Genomic DNA, 14,492 nt, shown 5'->3' on the forward strand with positions numbered 1-14,492 from the left:
TAAGGCTCCTCTGTCCATGGGATTTCCCAGGCAAGGATACTGAAATGGGTTGCCATTTTCTTCTCCAGGGGATCTTCTAGCCCTAGGGATTGAATCTGTCTCTCCTACATTGCAGGTGAATTCTTTACCACTGAGCCACCTGGGAAACCCATATAAAATTTAGAACAGTCAAAACTAATCAATCACGGCAGCAAGCAGATCAGGAGTTGCCTGGGGTCAGGGAGAGGGAATGACCACAAAGGACACAGGGATCTTTTGTTTAATATTGTGACTGTGACTGGTGGTTACGGGATGTACACATTTGTCAAAATTCTTTGAGCTATATACTTATTTGGTTGGCCAAAATATTCGTTCAGGTTTTTTGCACCATCTTCCTTTTTGGCCAACCTGATAAACAGGTACATTTTATTGTATGAAAATAGAGTTGCCTCCATAAAGCAGATGCTCAGAAAGTACAGTGGAATCTGAGGTACAGCGGATCTTTAAAATGCCTAGCAGAAGCCAGATGTGGCCCATCTAAAAGAGAAGGATAATGAAGCATTTATCCAGGGCCGACAGTGTGTTACAATGGCAGATACTTGGTAAGTCTAAGGAATGGTCCTGTTTTCAAAGAAGTGTAAGATGAGGTCCCTTCCCTAGAGGGATTTAAAATACAGCAGTTTGGGCTATTCTGAAAAAAAGATAACTAAAATTCAAGTTGGCCTTGAAATGCTAAATGAAAATTGCCCATAGGTGCGTAGGAGGAAGAGTTACCTAAGCAAAGAGTCACGAGTCCAACCAAGGCACCGAGGAAGAAATGCAGGAGCCTTTTTGAAAGATGGCAATCTGACCTATTTGGTTAGAGCAGAAGGTCTGAGTAGGTCAGAGTGAAGAAATAAATGAAGGACCATGCAGGACAGGGAAATCGGTAACCCTTGCAACAAAGGCACCCTGAGGAGTCACTGGAGGTTTCTGAGTAGGTCTCGGGGTTTTAAGAGGGTAGAGAATGGATCAGAGGAGAAAGGGAAAGAAATTACAGGCAGTAGACAGTCACCCTGGTTCAGCGTGACGAGTGTCTCAACAAAGGCGGCAATGAGAATGAAGTGGTGGATGTATCCTGTTGCCAGGCTCAGAACCAGCATCAAGAAGAGCTAAGTAAGCGATGGGGGCTTCCCTGGCAGTCCAGTGGATAAGATTCCTCCTGACGATGCAGGGGACATGGGTTCAGTCCCTGGTGCGGGAAGATCCCGCATGTCTCAGGGCAACTAAGGAAACTCGTGCGCCTAGAGCCCGTGCTGCACAACAGGAAAAGCCCCCGCAGCGAGAAACCCAGGCACCGCACCTGGAGAAGGAAACAGAAAGGCCCGCACACAGCAGCGGAGACCAGCACGGCCAGAGGTAAATAAACGTTTCTCTTTTTTAAAAAGAGAGCTTAAGTGGGTACCCAACGTTCAGGTTGAGGACTGGCTGAGGAGCTAGCTGTCCGTATCTTTCTGTGAGCTACGGTGGCATTCTAGGCACACCCAACACATCAAAAAACACAGTTTGGTGGACTTTAGCTCAACAGCTGTGCCCAAAGTGTGCTGACTGGTGCGGGAGGGAGGGAGGCTTTTAATCACAAGTCTCAGAGTTCCATCCTTGGTGGCATCCCAGTCAGTAGTTTTATCAGTGACTTGGGTGAGGAAACAGACGGTATGCTAATCCAATTCTTGGGTAGCACAAGCCTGGAAAGGAGATCAAAGCCAGGCTCCAAGAAGATCTCAACAGGCAGAAATGATGGGCCAAATGTAATAGATACAACTCAACTCTAAGAGAGTCGATATCAATTCCTGTCCCTTGGTTCAAAACTACTCTATAAAACATTGTAGAGCAATTATTCTTCAGTTAAAAATAAAAAGAAATTTAAAACACTACTGTATAAAACACTGTAAAGCAATTGTCCTTCAATTAAAAATAAATTAATTAAAAATTTTAAAAAACTACTGTATAAAACTACTACAAATGACTTGCGTGCTAAGTTGTTTCAGCCGTGTCTGACTCTTTGTGACCCCACGGACCGCAGCCCGCCAGGCCTCTCCCTGGGAAGATGGGATTCTCCAGGCAAGATTACTGGAGTGGGTTGCCATGCCCTCCTCCAGGGGATCTTCCCAACGCAGGGATAGAACCTCCTGCACCAGCAGGCAAGTTCTTTACCACTAGCGCCACCTGGGAAGCAGTTTCAAAATAAATGGCATGGCCACCCAGAGTTCATTCATATTGAGGTCAAAGAACTGATGCTTTCAAACTGTGGTGCTGGAGAAGACTCTTGAGAGTACCTTGGACAGCAAGGAGATCAAACCAGTCAATCTTAAAAGAAATCAACCCTAAATACTCATTGGAAGGACTGATGCTAAAGCTGAAACTCCAGTACTTTGGCCACCCAATGAGAAGAGCCAACTCAGTGGAAAAGACCCTGATACTGGGAAAGACTGAGGGCAAGAAGAGAAAAAGGCAACAGAGGATGAGATGGTTGGATGGTATCACCAACTCAATGGACATGAGTTTGAGCAAACTCTGGAAGATTATGAAGGACAGGGAAGCTTGGTGTGCTGCAGTTCATGGGGTTGTGAAGAGTCAGACATGACTTAAGAGACTGAACAACGATAACAATAGACATGCTAAGTCCCCCAAAAAAGAAAAGTAAGTCTCCTTCTTGTACATTTCAGAGCATGCGTGAAATAATTTGTTCATTTGTGCATCATACACTGAGAAGGACACTGACAAAAGTGGAAGGTTTCCAGACAGAAACAGCCAGGTTGGAGAATCTATGACATGAGAAATAGTGGAAGGACGTGAACACACTTAGCCAGGAGACATACCAAAAACATGTCAGGTCTGAGCAGGGCTAGAAGGGCATGATGGCTGCCAGGGGAAAGAAGGGCCAGGCTTACTCTGGGAGGCTCCAATGACAGGGCCTAGGCTAAGGTGAGGAAGCTACAGGGAGGCAGACTGGGACTTAATATCAACAATATCTTTTCTTCTTTTTTGTTTTTTGGCCACAAGGCTTGTGGGATTCTCAGTTCCCGCCCAGGGATTGAGCCCAGGCCACGACAGTGAAAGCCTGGAATCCTAACCACTGGGCCACCAGGGAACTCTCGAGCAATTTCATTACATACTTAGAATTGCCTTTAAAAAATGGAAGAGGCTACCCTGATGGGTAATGGGCTCCGCATCACCAGAGGGATCCAAGCAACAGTGGGAAATTATGGAGCTATTAAGTACATCAGGCAGCACATAAGAAAGAGATGACCTCCTATGGTCTCTTCTAATTCCAAGAGACTATGAAATCAAGAAATCCAGGAGCATCTACCCGTGAAAAGATGCTCAGCTCCACTCATAGTAAGAGACATTCAAATTAGACTACCCCAAGGGAACAAAGCTGGAATATTTTCACCACCAGACTTCAAGGTTTTGTAAAGCTACACTAATCGATACGGTGTGGTATTGGCCTGGTAATAGAGTCTAGAAATAGATCCAGACAAATATGGTCGATTGATTTTTGAGAAAGGTACAAAGGCAACTCAGTGGAGAAAAGACAGTCTTTTCAACAAATCATGCTGGAACAACTAAATAATCAGATATTTAAAAAAAAAAACCCAAAGTTTGTAAATATAGCTTGCACCATATATAAGAATTAACTAGTAATGGCTCATAGAGCTAAATGGAAAAGTAAAAAGAAGAAATAATAAGAGGAAAACCTTTGCTAACTTTGGGTTGAATTTCTTAGAGTCAATACCAAAAGCTGCTGCTGCTGCTAAGTCACTTCAGTTGTGTCCAATTCTGTGCGACCCCATAGACGGCAGCCCACCAGGCTCCCCCGTCCCTGGGATTCTCCAGGCAAGAACACTGGAGTGGGTTGCCATTTCCTTCTCCAATGCATGAAAGTGAAAAGTGAAAGTGAAGTCACTCAGTCGTGTCCAACTCTTAGCAACCCCATGGACTGCAGCCTACCAGGCTCCTCCGTCCATGGGATTTGCCAGGCAAGAGTACTGGAATGAGTTGCCATTGCCTTCTCCAATACCAAAAGCACAACCTACAAAATATATTAATAAATTGGAACTGAGTAACTGATGACAGGAGTGGGAGGAAGAATTTTCACTGTATATACTTTTGTGCCTTTTGAATGTACCATGTGAATGCACCACACGTATCTTAAAAAAAAAAAAAAACACAGCAACCTCTCACTTCTGGGTATATACCCACAAGATGTGACATCAGGGACCCAAACAGATATTTGTACACTCGTGTTCACAGCAGCATTATTCGCAATAGCAAAAGTGGAAGCAACCCAAGCATCCATCAACAGATGAATGGATATACAAAATGTGGCTGATGCATACAATGGAATATTATTCCATCTTAAAAAGGAAGAACATTCTGACATGTGCTGCAACATCAAAGAACTTTTAAGGCCTACACTATGTGAAATAGTGAGTGAAAGTTGCTCAGTCGTGTCCGACTTTGTTCGACTCTGTGGACAGTAGCCCACCAGGATCCTCTGTCTGTGGAATTCTTCAGGCAAGAGTACTGGAGTGGGTTGCCATTCCCTTCTCCAAGGGATCCTCCCAACCTAGAGATCGAACCAGGTCTTCCACATTGCAGGCAGATTCATTAACGTCTGAGCCACCAAGGAAGCCCAAAGTGAAATAAGCCAGTCACAAAAGGACAAATACCATGTTTCTTCTTATATGAGGTTCCTAGAGGAGTTAAATTCAGAAAGTAGAATGGTGGTTTCCAGGGACTAAGGATCGGGGAATTGTGGGGGGGGGAGGTGTGGTAAGTGTTTAACAGGGACAGAGTTTCAGTCTGGGAAAATAAAACAGCTCTGGAGATGGATGGTGGTGATGGATATATAACAATATGAATGTATTGAACACACCGAACTGGTTAAAATGGTAAGTGTTGTGCTATGTATATTTTACCACAATATATTAAAAAAGTCAGCAACTTCTGATTTTGCAATTGGTTCTGGCTTACATTACAAGCAGTGCATTTCATGAAGACTTTAGGGATGTTTATGCTCAAATTCAATAAAGGCTTTTAAAAAAAAAAAGAAGATACTGCCATTAAGAAAACTAAGTTCATATTATATAATTATACTATCCATATTCATACTATTCATTCATATACTATTCACACTATAATATTCATATTCTTAATTATACTATTTCTAGTTTCCCAAAGGCCACGGTGAGCCCTGAAAGGGTCTCCTTCCCTTGCGGACCCCTCATTCCCCATCACTTCAGGCCTCTGGATGCAGGCATCAGCTCAGGTCTAATCTGGCCCTTAACCTACTTGCCACGCCACGTGATCCTGTTTACTACTGGCTCAGCAGCCGCAGGCAAAGCTTATTATTACAAGAACCCCTGGTCACCAAACCACACATTCTGGCTGGCCGGTCCGTTCGGAAGAAAAACATTCCTGCTACGGCTTAGCCTTTAGTTCACCTGTGTACTGTAAACAAATCTGGGCCTGCTCAGAAACCGGGGTTCAAAGAATGGTTTTAAAGGAGCCTATCTTTTAGGTAAAAAAAGATGCTCTCATGAAAACAAGGCTGACACACAGCAGAAACTTACACAGCATTGTAAAGCAATTGTACTCCAATAATAAAAAAAATTTTTTTTAATTAAAAATCTCATTTGGAAAAAAAAAAACACCCAGAAACTTTTGGAAAAAATAAAATAAACTATGATGTATGGCTTAAAAAAAAAAAAAACAAAAAAAACAAACCAGGACTTCCCTGGTGGTCCAGTGGTTGAGAACCCACCTGCCAACGCCGGGGACACGGGTTCGGTCCCTGGTCCAGGAAGATTCCACATGCCTCTGGGCAACTAGGCCCATGTGTCACAACGACTGCAACTACTGAAGCCTGAGTGCTCAAGAGCCCACGCTCTGCAACAAGAGAAGCCACTGCAATGAGAAGCCCTCACACAGCAACTGGAGAGCACCGCCTGCTTGCCACAACTAGAGAAAGCCCTCAAACAGCAACAAAGACCCAGTGCAGCCAAAATAAACGAGTAAATAAAAAGAACAATGCTGACCCAATAATCAGATTAAAAGGATTAGCACCCACTGATCAGTGGAGAAGTGCCAACTGGGAACCTTCACACTTAAACACCAGGAGTGAGTAGATTTGGGAAAGGCTATTATCAGAGCTCAAACTTGAGTTGGGTGAGGGTCAGTCGCACCTTGGGGTGTAGGTCATGGTCTCCAACCTCCAGGATCTAATGCTCGACGATCTGAGGTGCAGCCAATATAATAATAATAAAGTGCACAATAAACATAATGCACTTGAATCATCCCCAAACCATCCCCCCGTAATCCATGGAAAAACTGTCTTCCATGAAATTGGTCCCTGGTGCCAAAACGGTTAGGGACCGCTGGGTAGGTCATGTTTACAATAGCATGCTTCCCTCTCTACGCAGAAATTGTTTCCCAAGCTCAACATTAGGGAAGGACCAGTGGGAGGAACCAAAGGATTGCAACCTGCCTTTCTCATGAGTTCCGCAGGAGTTAAGCTTTCCAAAAGGCTGATTCTCAACCCTTGGAGCTGGTACTCCCTAGCAACTTCTCAAAATAGAAATGTGAAGGGCTTTCTGTTTGCTTCCATCTCACCGCCCAGCCCTGGCTCTCCCGGCCGGGTCACCACAAACAAGGAGGGGGTGGAGGCAGTTCAAGGGCAGTTAACTCTCACTTCTTTGGCAGCTGGTTATCAACGGGATGGTTTGTACTCCACCTCCCTGGGCAAAGCACTTCTCCACAGTCTCGGGCAGTTTCCCTACTTGTTGTTCTGACAAAAACCAGCGAGAAAGGAAGTTGTAGCTGAAGTAAGCCTTCCAGGGGAGGTGGATTTTCTGTGAACATCTAGCCCCAGTTTCACGCTTAAGGACAGTCTACGTTTGGTGTCTTCTGATCTTTATAGTGATTTTTTTTTTTTATTCCACGGATCACTTTTATCTTTTTCTTTTTTTCTTTTACCCAACTTTTTAGATAAGGAACCTGGTGCCCTTTTTTCTTATTTAAAACTACCTCGCTGGAACACATTGGCTCTTCTTTTGCCCAGATCACCATAAAGACATACCACCATAATATTTCTTCTTCAGTGCTTTTTTCTGCTTCCGGCACTGCTCTTATGCACAATCACACTTTCTTAATAACACCTCTAATTACACTGCCAAGTTCCCTGAAACCAAGAAAGTGCTACCTTGCCCTGACTCCACCCACCCCACCCCCCGCCTCCCCTGAGAATCACTAATTTACACCCACAAATACAAAGAGAGACCACAATAACTATTAATCAGCCAGTGAACTACTTGTTGGTTACTTAAAATTAATAAATGCAAAATATATTAAGTAAATGCTAGACCCCATGCAAAGGGCTTCCTTGGTGGCTCAGATGGTAAAGCATCTGCCTGCAATGCAGGAGACCTAGGTTCGATTCCTGGGTTGGGAAGATCCCCTGGAGAAGGGAATGGCAAACCACTCTGATATCCTAGACTGGAAAAACCCCATAGATAGAGAAGCCTGGTGGGCTTCAAGTCCATGGGGTCACAAAGAGTCAGACATGACTGAGCGACTCACACACACAAGATCCCATACAAGGGATCCTGTACATATAGACCACCTCATTTAAGGCTCACAACCACTCTGCAAGAGGCTGAGAAAAAATAGGGAACTTGGTTTTCTCCGATCACACCTAGGAAGCAACATGCTCTAATGGGTAAAGAACTCAAGAATCTGGACTTGATGACCTTGGTGACCCTGGCCCTGGCCCTTTGCTTCTCTCAACAGTTAGTCCCAGGCTTCCCAGATGGCTCAGTGGTAAAGAATCAGCTTGCCAATTCCAAAGCACATGGGTTCGAGCACTGGGTGGGGAAGATGCCCTGGAAAAGGAAATGACAACCCACTCCAGTATTCTTGCCTGGGAAATGTCATGGACAGAGGAGCCTGGCAGGCCATACAGTCCACGGGCAAAGAGTAAGACACACTTAAGGACTAAACAACAAATCAGTCCCCATATCTGTAAAGTAAAACGTTAAAACTGCCTCTTGACTTCCATCTTCTAAGAGTACCCAGGCTTAACTGAAGTGAGTGTCTTGGATAGAGCATGAGAAAACTACATCGTCCCGGTGTACAAAATCACACACCAAGAAGGAAAATCGGATTCAACACAGAACTCCCTGCCTTTTTTTTCCCCCAAGAGCCACACACACACAAAGAGGGTGGGATGGAGCAGCACGTGACCAAATCATTGAGCACGCCGAAGTGCAGCCGGTGGTTACACACCAATGAAAGAGCAGGGTTTCGCTCGTATCTGGCTCCGGGCAGGAGCTCACGTCGCTGCACACTAGGGACTCTTAAGCACTGGCTTCAGCGGCACAGCAGAGGCAGCAGTTTAAAGGGTGGCAGTGACTCCCGCTGCTTCTAAGGAGTCCTGAAACCTTCGGGAAAGGTAGAAAGGGGCGGCGAGGGGGAGGCCCGGCACGCTCCAAACTGCAACGTCGCCGCCGCTCTTCGCTGAGAAGCAATCTCCGGCTCCGTCCACCTGGACACCGGGGTCGTGATCGGCACGAGAGCCCGGGCGGGCGCAGGGGAGACAACCGTCCGAACTGAGGCCCGGAGGGGGGCACTCCCAGAGACCCTATGAATAAACTGGACGCCAGCGCTGGAGGCCGTCCGAACCAGGGCCCAGGCACGGTCATTCCCGGGGCAGCGAGTCTTTTGTTGGCGGGAGGCTTCGATTTTTGACGCGGGACCCCCAAGGGGCCAAGCCAGGGCCGAGGGGCAAGTGTGAGCCCCTGAGAGTAAGGAAATGGTCAAGAGCTGGAGGCAAAAGCCAGTTCCTTGACTCCTCCACCGAAAGGGATTCCCTCGAGGCCATTCCCTGGGTGCAGACCCCAGACTCCCCTCCCCTCGTCCAGGAATCCCGAGGAGGCGGAAGGCCGGGCCCCACGCCCCTGTGCTCCCCTTGCTTCGGGCTACGGGCCTTCTCGTACTTACCCGGGGCCCGGGGACCGGTCTTCCTCGCCCGCGTCCTCTCCCCTCCCTGCCCCCTCCTCACTTCACGTCCCCTCCTCCAGGGGCCGCGGCCATGTCCGTTACTGGCAACTCCAAAGGGGTTTGCCTCCTTCTCCGACAATGGAGACCGCTAGCTCGCTTGCTAAAGTCCTGGGCGCCGATTGGTCGATATCCGAGACGAGGAGGATTTCCAGCTTCTTATTGGCAGAGCGGAGCGCGAGGCTGTAGCCACAACCGCCCCTCTGGGAGCCTGGCGGAATTGAATGCCAAATATTGCCGGCTGGAGAGCTCACAACCGCTGTCCATCCTTGAGCGTCGTTCTCGGGTGGTTTCTGAGTCAGAGGTCTCAATCAGGGATGAGGGCACGGCTTTCAGCTCGATTCGTTTTCCCACGGAATTGTCCTGAAAAGATCGACAGGACCTTCCGCCCCCCGCCTTTCTTTTAAAAATAAGCCCTTTGCAGAGCAGAGCGCCTGTGTCTCCGACTTCTAACTACCCTCCTTGTTGCTGGGAACAAATGCCTAGAGACACCTCGCTCAGAGACCTTGGAGGGAGTCCCTGGGGACCAATACTGCTTCCAAATCAAAGCAGGAGATTCTGAGGCAATCCTGCAGTTTTCTCCTCAGCTTAACTGAACTCTAAGGGGAAAAACAAGTTTAAAAAAAATTTTTTTTTTCTAGATAATTAGAGACATTGCCTGGGAGACCTCTCTTGGGAAAACAAAGCAAGCTGTGTCAGTATTTACTTCTCTTTTCCCAAAGATCTGAGCCTGGAGAGTTAGGGTTTTGTTTTTTGGTTTTGTGTCTGTTTATAAAATTGAAGGACATTCATGGCTGGCCCTGGGAAGTAAGAGCCCCTTCTCCCTATTAATGAATTTAATTATGTAATTAAAATCTCTTTCTTTGCAGCTGGACAAGAAAGTGCCATTTCAGTGCCTACTCTTGTATGTTTGAACTGTTTTATCTGTGTCTAGAACTGGTAGACTTGAATCTTAGATAAAACTGGTGGAATTGTGTCACTTTCCTGCAAACAAAAATCTGCAGTTTATCTCTGCAAATAGAAAAAGTCCAAATCTCTCTGGCTGACGTTCAAAGCCCCTCATAAATCGACTGAGACATACATTTCCAGGCTTAACTCCCACAGACTGAACTATTCCTGCAGCCACAGATTTACCGCTATCCCATAGATGCCTCTGGAGACTCTCCCACCTCTGCTCCTTCGTCCAAGAGGATTCCTGTGCTTTGCAGATTTCTTCCTACCAATAAAGCCAGTGTTTAAATACACACCCATCCTAAAAGTCTACCTCAAATACTACCTGCCCAAAAGCCTTCCCAGACTTTTAGTCATTGAAACTCTCTCTACAGCATTGTGCTTTTGTACCCTCACTGCATTGTTACCTTTACCAAAGTATGCTTTGCGAAGAATAATTTTTGTAGGACTTCAGGCTCCTTGAAGGCAGCTTGGTTATCCTTGCAGTCTCCACAGCAATTTACTTGGAGCTGGTACCCATTAATGTTTGCTGAATTGAACTAGTCCATTGTCTGTATCTTACGTCTTTTCACTTCATCCCAGAAGGCTTTATTGTTGTTCAGTCACTAAGTCATGTCCAACTCTTTGCCACCCTGTGGACTGTAACCTGCCAGGCTTTGCTGTTCAAGGAATTTCCCAGGCAAGAATACTTGAGTGAGTTCCCATTTCCTTCTCGAGGGGATCTTCCCGTCCCAGGGATTGAATCTGCATCTCCTGGAATGTCAGGTGGATTCTTTACCACTGAGCCACCAGGGAAGCCCCCACCCCCACCCCCCACATAAGCTTATATAGCTACATTGGTGTTGCCTGAAAGATGTAGGGTTCAGCTGCTTGCCACTCTAAAGCCAATAAACCAGCCAGGCTGCTGGAAAGGAAAATTTGCTTATTTCAGATACGGGCACATGGTGAGGAGAGCAGAGGTCTGTCCAAAGGCTGACTCCCCCACCCTGACAAGCAGGGAGTGAAAGCTTTTGTAGGATAAAGGAGGGGGCTACATGCAGAAACCACACAGTCAGCTCTGACAGCTGTCTTCACGTTGGTCATCGGTGGTCTGACCAGCATCATCTTGGTTGTTTTAGGTGCAGTTAACCTTCAGTTTCAGAGTCAGCTTGTTTCCATTTCTTTGAGGCTAATTCTCAGAACTGTGACAGCTTATTCCACGGTTACAGTCTGGTCATCATAGTTAACTTCTCCACCTGGTAAGGGTTTCAGCATTTATAAGACAACTCACAGGATATGGCTCAGAATATTATCTGTAGCCTTTGAGGAGGAACTAAAGGTCCTTGACTATGCTTAATGACTAGATGATTATTATTTGGCCTCCTCTGATTGTTTTCCTTTGTTTCTACATGTTCTCACTTCTCTGGCAAACTTATTCTTTGACTAAAGTGTTCTGCAGACAAAAGACAAGCAGAGGACATGGGGGGCAAGGACCATGGGGTCCTGCTCTGTTTCATTTGGAAGGTTAGCGAATGTAACACAATCATCCTGCCCTGTTCCACTTTGTACCCTAGTAGCCTCTGGGCATACTTATTTCTCTGTTCTGTTAGGTTTTATGAGCATCACTGAACAAATCTGAGCTTTATTCTGAGAGATCAAAAAGCCATTGGAGTGTTTTATGGATTTTTAGAATTTTTAAATTTATTTAATTTTTGGCTGTGCTGAGTTTTGGTGGGCTTTCTCTCGTTGCAGTGAGTGAGGGCTACTCTTCGCCATGGTGTGCGGACTTCTCATTACAGTGGCTTCTCTTGTTGCGGAGCATAGCCTCTCGGTGCCAGGGCTCAGTAGTTGTGACCCAAGGGCCCTAGAACACAGACTCGGTACTTGTGACTCAAGGTCCCTAGAACACACAATCAGTAGTTGTAGTGCACAGGCTTAATGCTCTGATCTTCAGATTCTTCGGATTCTTCCCCGACGAGGAGTTGAACCCGTGTTCCCTGCATTGGCAGGTGGATTCTTATCCACTGTGCCACCAGGGAAGCCCCTGTTGGAGGGTTTTAAGTGTCCATGATCTGACTGGCATTTTTAAAATACTCAGTTTGCCTGCTGAGTAAAGAATGGATCATAAGGAAGCAAGAGTGGCTTTGAGAGGCCCAGAGAGGAGGTGTGGCACTAACGAGCAGCCCCTTGCTAAGGTGGTGGCAGCCTCGGTAGCAAGAAGTAGGGAACTTAAGAGATCTTTACAGGTAGACTAGGAAGAACTTAGTAATCAATTGAAGGTCTGGGAAGAAATAAGGTTTCTACACCCTGGATCTCATGTGACTGTCAGTTATTTTTTTTTAACTTTATTGAATTTATTACAGAATTGCCTCTGTTTCATGTTTTGGTTTTTTTGACCAGAAGGCATGTGGGATCTTAGCCCCCCAATGAGGGACTGAACTGCACCCCCTGCATTGGAAGGTGAAGTCTTAACCACTGGACCGCCAGGGAAGTCTCGCATATGGTGTCAGTTACAATGACAAAGTATTTGTTCAGCTCCAGTTGCCTCCAAAGGGGTAATTTAGAGCAAAGTACTGAACAAACCATAAGCCAGAAAACATTCCTCTGTTTATTTATGACTTCGCTCCATCTAGATGGAGATATGAGAGGTGAGTCAGAAAAGGTGAGTAACTCAGCAGGGCTGATTCAGGGTTTTGAACAAGGGGTGACATGCCGAATCCCAGCCACACAGCAGCACGCTCCTCCCAGCTCGCACTGGAGCATCCTTCATCTTGCGCCATCCTTTCAGCCTAATCAGGTGTTTAAAGGTGACAGGGTGAAATTGTTTAAGATTTAACTTGTCTGAACTAAACACCACCATTGGAATGAGTCCCTTGCCAGAAATCACAGTTTCGGGATCCACATTCTGCAAATGGCTAAGTATTGGTTTTTGCTGCAGCCAACGTTTCAGACCAGCCTATGGACACTTACTCTTTGAAAGGATGGACCAAATGATCAAAGGACGTGGACAGTTTACGTCAGAAGAAACTACATATTAGGACTTTTAAAATTTTTATTGGAATATAGTTGATTGGCAATGTTGTATTAGTTTCAGGAGTACAACAAAGTAAATCAGTTATACATATACATATATCCACTATTTCTTGCATTCTTTTCCCATATAGGCCATTACAGAGTATTGAGCAGAGTTCCCTGTGCTATACAGTAGGTCCTTGTGAGTTATCTACTTTATCTACAACGGTATATATAAGTCAGTCCTAACCTCCCAGTTTGCCCCTCCCCCCACTTTTCCCCAGTAACCATAAATTTGCTTTCTACATCTGTAACTCTATTTCGGTTTTGTAGATAAATTCATTTGTACCCTTTTTTAAGATTCCTTATATAAGCGGCGTCATAGATGTTTGTCTTTCTCTGCCTTACTTCACTTAGTGTGACAATCCCTAGGTCCATCCATGTTGCAGGAATTGTTACTTTGGCAGAAAGTTTCAATCTCACTAATAACCAAAGAACATTAAATTAAAACAAACCAAAAATAAATAAATTAATTAATTAATTAAAACAAACCCAGTGGAGCTGTTTCTCATCTGTTCTGTTAAATAAAATAATAAAATTTAATAATGCTGAAACTGGTAAGTTTAAACATCAATTTTTGATTGCAGTATACGTTGTTATAATATCTGTGCTAGGCAATCTGACAGCCGGTGATAAAGAACCATAAAAGGATCAACTCTTGATTTTCTCTTTTTATGATAGTACTGTTTTAGGAAATAATTCCAAACTTTTGTGTATGGGGGTGGGTGAGGGGTTGGCAGATACAGCAATGAACAAGTAGATAAAAATCCTTCCCCTCTAGGAGCTCCCATTGTAGTTTGGAGGCATGATGGGAGTTGCTGACAGATTTTTTTTTTTTTTAAGTGAGTAAAATAGTGTGTCAGATGGTTGTAAATTATATACAGAAAAATAGCTGGGGTGGTGAATGGAGAATGCCGAGGATTGGGTTCGTTGGAGATGCAGAGACCACAGAAAGCTTCACTGAGAACATATATTTGAGCAAACACCTAATTTAATGCATTTTACACTAGGGCATGGCAACCCACTCCAGTATTCTTGCCTGGAGAATCCCATGGACCGAAGAGCCTGGTCAGTCCATGGGGTCACAAAGAGTCGGACGACTGAAACAACTTAATGTGCACGCACGCACTCATCTCTAAGTCTTATTGTATATACAACAGGACTCTGGATGATGTTGGTGTGGACTCTGGAAATATAATTCAGCCCCTACCTGTGAATTCTCTGGATAACCCTTACAACCCTCTGAACTTTGTTAGCAGTTATTCTGAACTCTGTGTGTGTGTGTGTGTGTGTGTTTTAACATAGTTGATTCTCTTGCAGGATCTGATGGCCAACACCAACTCCTTGAATCTGTTAGCAGAGTGGGGTGGATACGAGCGGGGCCTTGTAGTATAAGCAGGGGCTTGATATTTCTC

At 45.3% G+C, this 14,492-nt stretch overlaps 1 protein-coding gene and 1 non-coding gene across 8 annotated transcripts in view; one reads left to right on the forward strand and one right to left on the reverse strand.

The window, feature by feature from the left end:
• Window positions 1-9,488, reverse strand: part of TMEM94 (transmembrane protein 94) — a 35,972-nt gene extending 26,484 nt beyond the window's left edge. For 6 of the 7 annotated variants that reach the window (XM_043905516.1, XM_043905521.1, XM_043905520.1 and 3 more), the window contains exon 1: window positions 9,019-9,488. The gene's annotated coding sequence lies outside the window, so the exon portion shown is untranslated. The remainder of the gene's footprint in view (window positions 1-9,018) is intronic. The other variant, XM_043905524.1, reaches the window with a different exon arrangement.
• On the forward strand, window positions 7,400-7,471 carry TRNAC-GCA. Its single transcript has one exon. It is a non-coding gene; the product is annotated as a tRNA-Cys (tRNA).
• Window positions 9,489-14,492: the final 5,004 nt, after the last annotated feature.

This window comes from Cervus elaphus, chromosome 5, assembly GCF_910594005.1.
Source record: "Cervus elaphus chromosome 5, mCerEla1.1, whole genome shotgun sequence".
Lineage (NCBI taxonomy): Eukaryota > Metazoa > Chordata > Mammalia > Artiodactyla > Cervidae > Cervus > Cervus elaphus.